The following is a 6,502-nucleotide window of genomic DNA, read 5'->3' on the forward strand; positions in this document are numbered from 1 at the left end:
TCTAAGGGATGAAGTAGCGAAGGCAGCAGAGGATCAAGTAGGTAAAAAGACGAGGGCTAGTAGAAATCATTGGGCAACAGAAGAAATATTGAATTTAATTGATGAAAGGAGAAAATATAAAAACGCAGTAAATGAAGCAAGCAAAAGGAATACAAACGTCTCAAAAATGAGATCGACAGGAAGTGCAAAATGGCTAAGCAGGGATGGCTACAGGACAAATGTAAGAATGTAGAGGCTTATCTCACTACGGGTAAGATGGATACTGTCTACAGGAAAATTAAAGAGATCTTTGGAGAAAAGAGAGCCACTTGTATGAATATCAAGAGCTCAGATGGAAACCCAGTTCTAAGCAAAGAAAGGAAAGCAGAAAGGTGGAAGGAGTATATGGAGGATCTACACAGGGGCGATGTACTTGAGGACAATATTATGGAAATGGAAGAGGATGTAGATGAAGATGAAATGGGAGATATGATAGTGTGTGAAGAGTTTGACAGAGTACTGAAAGACCTGAGTCGAAACAAGGCCCCGGGAGTAGACAACATTCCAATGGAACTGCTGACGGCCTTGGGAGTGCCAGTCCTGACAAAACTCTACCATCTGCGAGACCACACATGGCGACGGCAACGCAAAACCATATTGCAGCTCTTGCTTGGGAGCGCCTACACCATCCGCTTGCAGTCCGGATCTCCCACCGAGTGACTTCCATCTGCTGAAGAAGACTCGAAGAAGACTCTCAGAGGGAGGCGCTTTGGCAGTAATGCAGACGTCAAACAAGCCGTTCGACGCTTCTTCCGGATGTAACGCCCTGATTTTTTTTCTGGAAGACTTCTTGAAGCTTATAAAGCGGTATGACAAATGTCTCAGTGTACTTGGAAATTATGTAGAAAAAAAAGATATGTCTTATCTTTAATATCTCATTCTCTTTTTTTTTCTTTCACACACAACTGACCACAGTCGACAGGGGAAACTTATTTTCCAACTCCCCCTCGTAGAAACACGCCTGCCAACTTTCGTTCTTGGCACTGCGATTTTTTTCCCGCCAATGTATCTTTACTTTTTTTTTTACAGGTTACTATTCCTTGCTGTAGGGGCTGTGATTTTTCATATTTTTTGTCTAAAACAACAAGGCAAAACAGAGGCCACTACGTTCACCACATCAATTGGATTTAGTGCTCACGTACTCACACTGAGCCGTGAATACTTCCCAGTTTATCACTGGGGAGTAGTTGAACATGATTACCACTGTTATCGGTGGCATGCGTGCAATGGTCGTGCCAGGCGCGCGATATTGCGTCTCTATACTATCGTTAGTGGCGCGAGACCTGCACGACCTTATAGCAACCGTTATAGTTCCGCATTATTCTGTTACACTAGGGGTGAGTTCACGTAAGGAAAGAGAGAGAGAATGAAAGATTTACGGACTCATTTATTAAACAGTTGGGAATCGAACAATAATACAACCAAATGGGGGTGGGGTGAAGAAAGATTCGAGTTCAGCAGCCTGAACTAACGTACGTTCATAACACGCCACGATAGCAGGAGGAAAGGAATTTTAGTAACGATCGCCGTATTATCAAACAGAATCCCATTTAGTAAAGGAAGGGGTTGCAGGCGTGCAACGACCACCAGCAGGAATTAGCCAAAGACTTAGAAGATGCTACTGTGCGTGAATCGCTCGGTAGCCTCCCGTACTAAAGCAATAAAACCTGCAAGACGCGAAACTATTCACAATGACCTATGAGGTTCCCTCTGGGCCGCTGGGCGCGAATCTACAGTGCACGTCGGCGCTCATGCTTACCGAAACTTCATCTCCTGGAAGCGGCACCTCCGGCCTCAGGCACGGTCACACTAGAACTGCAGCTACTGCCCCTTTGTCCACCACCCATCCGCGGAGGGCGGTTGGCGCCCGCCCGCTAAAAACGGGCGCGCACCTGAACTGGCTAATCATAGTGCCGGAATTTCACAGGGAGGCGACCTCGCGACGTTAAAATTGAGCAGAAATAGCGTTTACAAGGTTGGCAAGGCAGGTTGGCCAACTGAGAACAGGAGAAACTTTGGCCACTACTGAATGTTCAAACGCCACCACGTGCTACCCTGGCGATCGGAAAAAGGATGGGAAACGGGAAGCCATCATGGCTGCTAGGAAGACTGCTGCCCTCGCCCATAAATAAAGAAAATTCCTGGCGCCAAGCTGCTCTCACAGATCAGTGTGAGACAAACTGTAAAAATCGTCAAATAAGTCAGGCAACCCATAGAAATCATTAATATTACCTGAATTATTATTTTACCGAATACCAGAATGCTGGAATTAGAAATATGAAATACGTCACTGAGTGGTGAATGAAGTGCACGTCTTTCACAGGGAAGTGCGTAACTAAAGGGAAGATGCGTCACTTCCATCAGTAATGTAAGGGCATCGACAGAGCTGCATGCATCGGGCAGCAGCCCATCAGGAATAAATACGGGCAGGATATGAGAGGTAGTTTAAATCAATCACACGCCACGGCCGCGCCCCTGCGTCGCCTACTCCCCCCCCCCCTCCTCCCCCCCCCCTCCCCCCCCCCCCCCCCGACTCCCACCCATTCCGGCAGTCGCAGCCACGGTGCACGGGGCATTGCGATTCTAGGGGCGCGCACACCCCCGCACTAAAGCACACGCGGCCGGCGGTCCAAACAGCACGTAATACCCCCACTCCACCCACGCCAGCCCGCAAACAGATTACGCCAGCCCACGCTGTGCGCCGGTGGCTGCCCGTGGCGCCTGTCTGTGACAGCTACCCGCAGGACAGCCGAAACCGCATCATGCGGTGCACACAGAATTAAGTACCAGTTCTAAACGTTACTAAGAGGCATCTCACAAGAGAAGCGTACAATCAGCACGGTGGAGATATTCCTCATCAGCATCAAACGAAAAAAGTACAAAGAACGAAACTCGTCTAGCTTGAAGGGGAAAACCAGATGGCACTATGGTTCGCCCGCTACATGGCGCTGCCATTGCTCAAACGTGCAACAAATGATGATGCCCAAGTTGATGTTTTAGCTGCTGTCGCGGCTAATCCGCACATCAGTTGCAGATAAATTGCGCTAGAATCTGGAATCTCAACAACGCCGGTGTTGAGAATGCTACATCAACATCGATTGCACCCGTACTTTATTTCTATGCACCAGGAATTGTATGGCGACGACTATCAACGTCGTGTACAGTTCTGCCAATGGCCACAAGAGAAATTACGAGACGATGACACATTTTTTACACGCGTTCAATTTAACGACGAAGCGTCATTCACCAACAACAGTAACGTAATCCGGCATAATATGCACTATTGCGGAACGGAAAATCCACGATGGATGCGACAAGTGGAACATCAGCGACCTTGGTGGTTTAATGTATGGTGCGGCATTATGTGAGGAAAGATAATTGGGCCCCATTTTAGCGATGGCAATCTAAATGGTGCAATCTTTGCTGATTTCCTACGTAATGTTCCACCGATGTCACTACACGATGTTTCACTCTTTCACAGAATGGCGATGTATTTCCAACATGATGGATGTCCGGCACATAGCTCGCGTGCGGTCGAAGCGGTATTGAATACCATATTTCATGACAGGTGGATTGGTCGTCGAAGCACCATACCAAGGCCCGCACATTCATCGGATCTTACGTCCCCAGATTCCTTTCTGTGGGGGAAGTTGAAGGATATTTACTATCGTGATCCACCGACATTGCCTGACAACATGCGTCAGCGCATTGTCAATGCATGTGCGAACATTAAGGAAGGCGAACTACTCGCTGTTGAGAGGAATGTCGTTACACGTATTGCCAAATGCACTGGGGTTGACGGACATCATTTTGAGCATTTATTGCATTAATATGATATTTATAGGTAATCACGCTGTAACAGCACGCGTTCTCAGAAGTGATAAGTTCACAAAGCTACATATATCACATTGGAACAACCAAAATAAAATGTTCAAATTTAAAAAACCTACCTGTTACCAGCTGTTCCTTTAAAATTGTGAGCAATATATCTGTGATTTTTACAGCGCCATCTATCACAAAGCGAAAAAAGTGGTCCAACTAAAACATTCATATTTCTTTACGTACTACACGAATATGTAATAAAAAATAGTGGTTCCTATTTTTAAAAAACGCAGTTTGATATCCGTTTGACCCATGGCAGCGCCATCTAGCGTGCCAGCCATAGCGCCATCTGGTTTCCCCCTTCTAGCTAGATAAGTTTCGTTCTTTGTAGTTCTTTCGTTTGACGCTTATTTCGTGAGACATTTGGCCCGGTCACGATCAATGGATCACCCTGTATACTTGTGTTGTTGTGATCTTCAGTCAGAAGACTTAACTGGCATAACGTGCCCACGTGGGTACTCTATATTACTCAGGAGATCGTTAAGCACGTTAATGAATCACGTAAATTGAACGTGTTCTGTGCCATTTCTTACCGAAAGATGTACCGCTCGTTCTGTTTGGGACAAGGGAACGAAATAGTTTTTTCTGCAACTTCGAAAGGACTCTAATTCATTCTAAAACGTCATTTTCTATCAAGCTGGAGCGCCACTACAGTGGTACAACAACATTCCTATATAACAAGCTGGAGCGCCACGACAGTGGTACAACAACATACCTATATAACAAGCTCAAACAGTTATAGGTACGGAAAGCACGCTAAAGCCAGAAATATATTCATCAGCAATTTTTTGAAACGACCTAATAGTGTTCAGAAAGGATATATTAAATACAGTTGGTGAAGGAGTATTTATTGCTGTCACAAGTAGTTTACCTTTTAGAGAAATTGAAGTAGACAGTTCCAGCGAAATAGTGTGGGGAGAGGTTATAATTGACAACCAGACTAAACTATTAATTGGATCGTTTTACCGACCCCCAGACTCAGCAATTATAGTTGCTGAACAGTTCAAAGAAAATTTGAGTCTCATCCCAAGTAGGTATCGCACTCATATAATTATAGTCGGTGGTGATTTCAATCTACCGTCGATGTTGTTGTTGTTGTGGTCTTCAGTCCTGAGACTGGTTTGATGCAGCTCTCCATGCTACTCTATCCTGTGCAAGCTTCTTCATGTCCCAGTACTTAATGCAACCTACATCCTTCTGAATCTGTTTAGTGTATTCATCTCTTGGCCTCTCTCTACTATTTTTACCCTCCACGCTGCCCTCCAATACTAAATTGGTGATCCCTTGATGCCTCAGAACATGTCCTACCAACCGATCCCTTCTTCTAGTCAAGTTGTGCCACAAACTTCTCTTCTCCCCAATCCTATTCAATACCTCCTCATTAGCTATGTGATCTACCCATCTAATCTTCAGCATTCTTCTGTAGCACCACGTTTCAAAAGCTTCTATTCTCTTCTTGTCCAAACTATTTATCGTCCTTGTTTCGCTTTCATACATGGCTACACTCCATACAAATACTTTCAGAAACGACTTCCTGACACTTAAACCTATACTCGATGTTGACAAATTTCTGTTCTTCAGAAACGCTTTCCTTTCCATTGCCAGTCTACATTTTATATCCTCTCTACTTCGACCATCATCAGTTATTTTGCTCCCCAAATAGCAAAACTCCCTTACTACTTTAAGTGCCTCGTTTCCTAATCTATTTCCCTCAGCATCACCCGACTTAATTCGACTACATTCCATTATCCTCGTTTTGCTTTTGTTGATGTTCATCTTATATCCTCCTTTCAAGACACTATCCATTTCGTTCAACTGCTCTTCCAAGTCCTTTGCTGTCTCTGACAGAATTACAATGTCATCGGCGAAACTCAAAGTTTTTATTTCTTCTCCATAGATTTTAATACCTACTCCGAATTTTTCTTTTGTTTCCTTCACTGTTTGCTCAATATACAGATTGAATAACATCGGGGAGAGGCTACAACCCCGTCTCTCTCCCTTCCCAACCACAGCTTCCCTTTCATGCCCCTCGACTGTTATAACTGCCATCTGGTTACTGACCAAATTGTAAATAGCCTTCCGCTCCCTGTATTTTACCCCTGCCACCTTTAGAATTTGAAGGAGAGTGTTCCACTCAACATTGTCAAAAGCTTTCTCTAAGTCTACAAATGCTAGAAACGTAGGTTTGCCTTTCCTTAATCTAGCTTCTAAGATAAGTCGCAGGGTCAGTATTGCCTCACGTGTTCCAATATTGCTACGGAATCCAAAATGATCTTCCCCTAGGTCGGTTTCTACTAGTTTTTCCATTCGTCTGTAAAGAATTCGCGTTAGTATTTTGCAGTCGTGACTTATTAAACTGATAGTTCGGTAATTTTCGCTTCTGTCAACACCTGCTTTCTTTGGGATTGGAATTATTATATTCTTCTTGAAGTCTGAGGGTATTTCGTCTGTCTCATATATCTTGCTCACCAGATGGTAGAGTTTTGTCCTGACTGGCTCTCCCAAGGCTGTCAGTAGTTGTAATGGAAACCGTCGATATGCTGGAAAAATTGTACATTTTAAGCCGGCGGCAGGCATAAAA

This window comes from Schistocerca piceifrons, chromosome 5 (assembly GCF_021461385.2).
Source record: "Schistocerca piceifrons isolate TAMUIC-IGC-003096 chromosome 5, iqSchPice1.1, whole genome shotgun sequence".
In the NCBI taxonomy this organism is placed as follows: Eukaryota; Metazoa; Arthropoda; class Insecta; order Orthoptera; family Acrididae; genus Schistocerca; species Schistocerca piceifrons.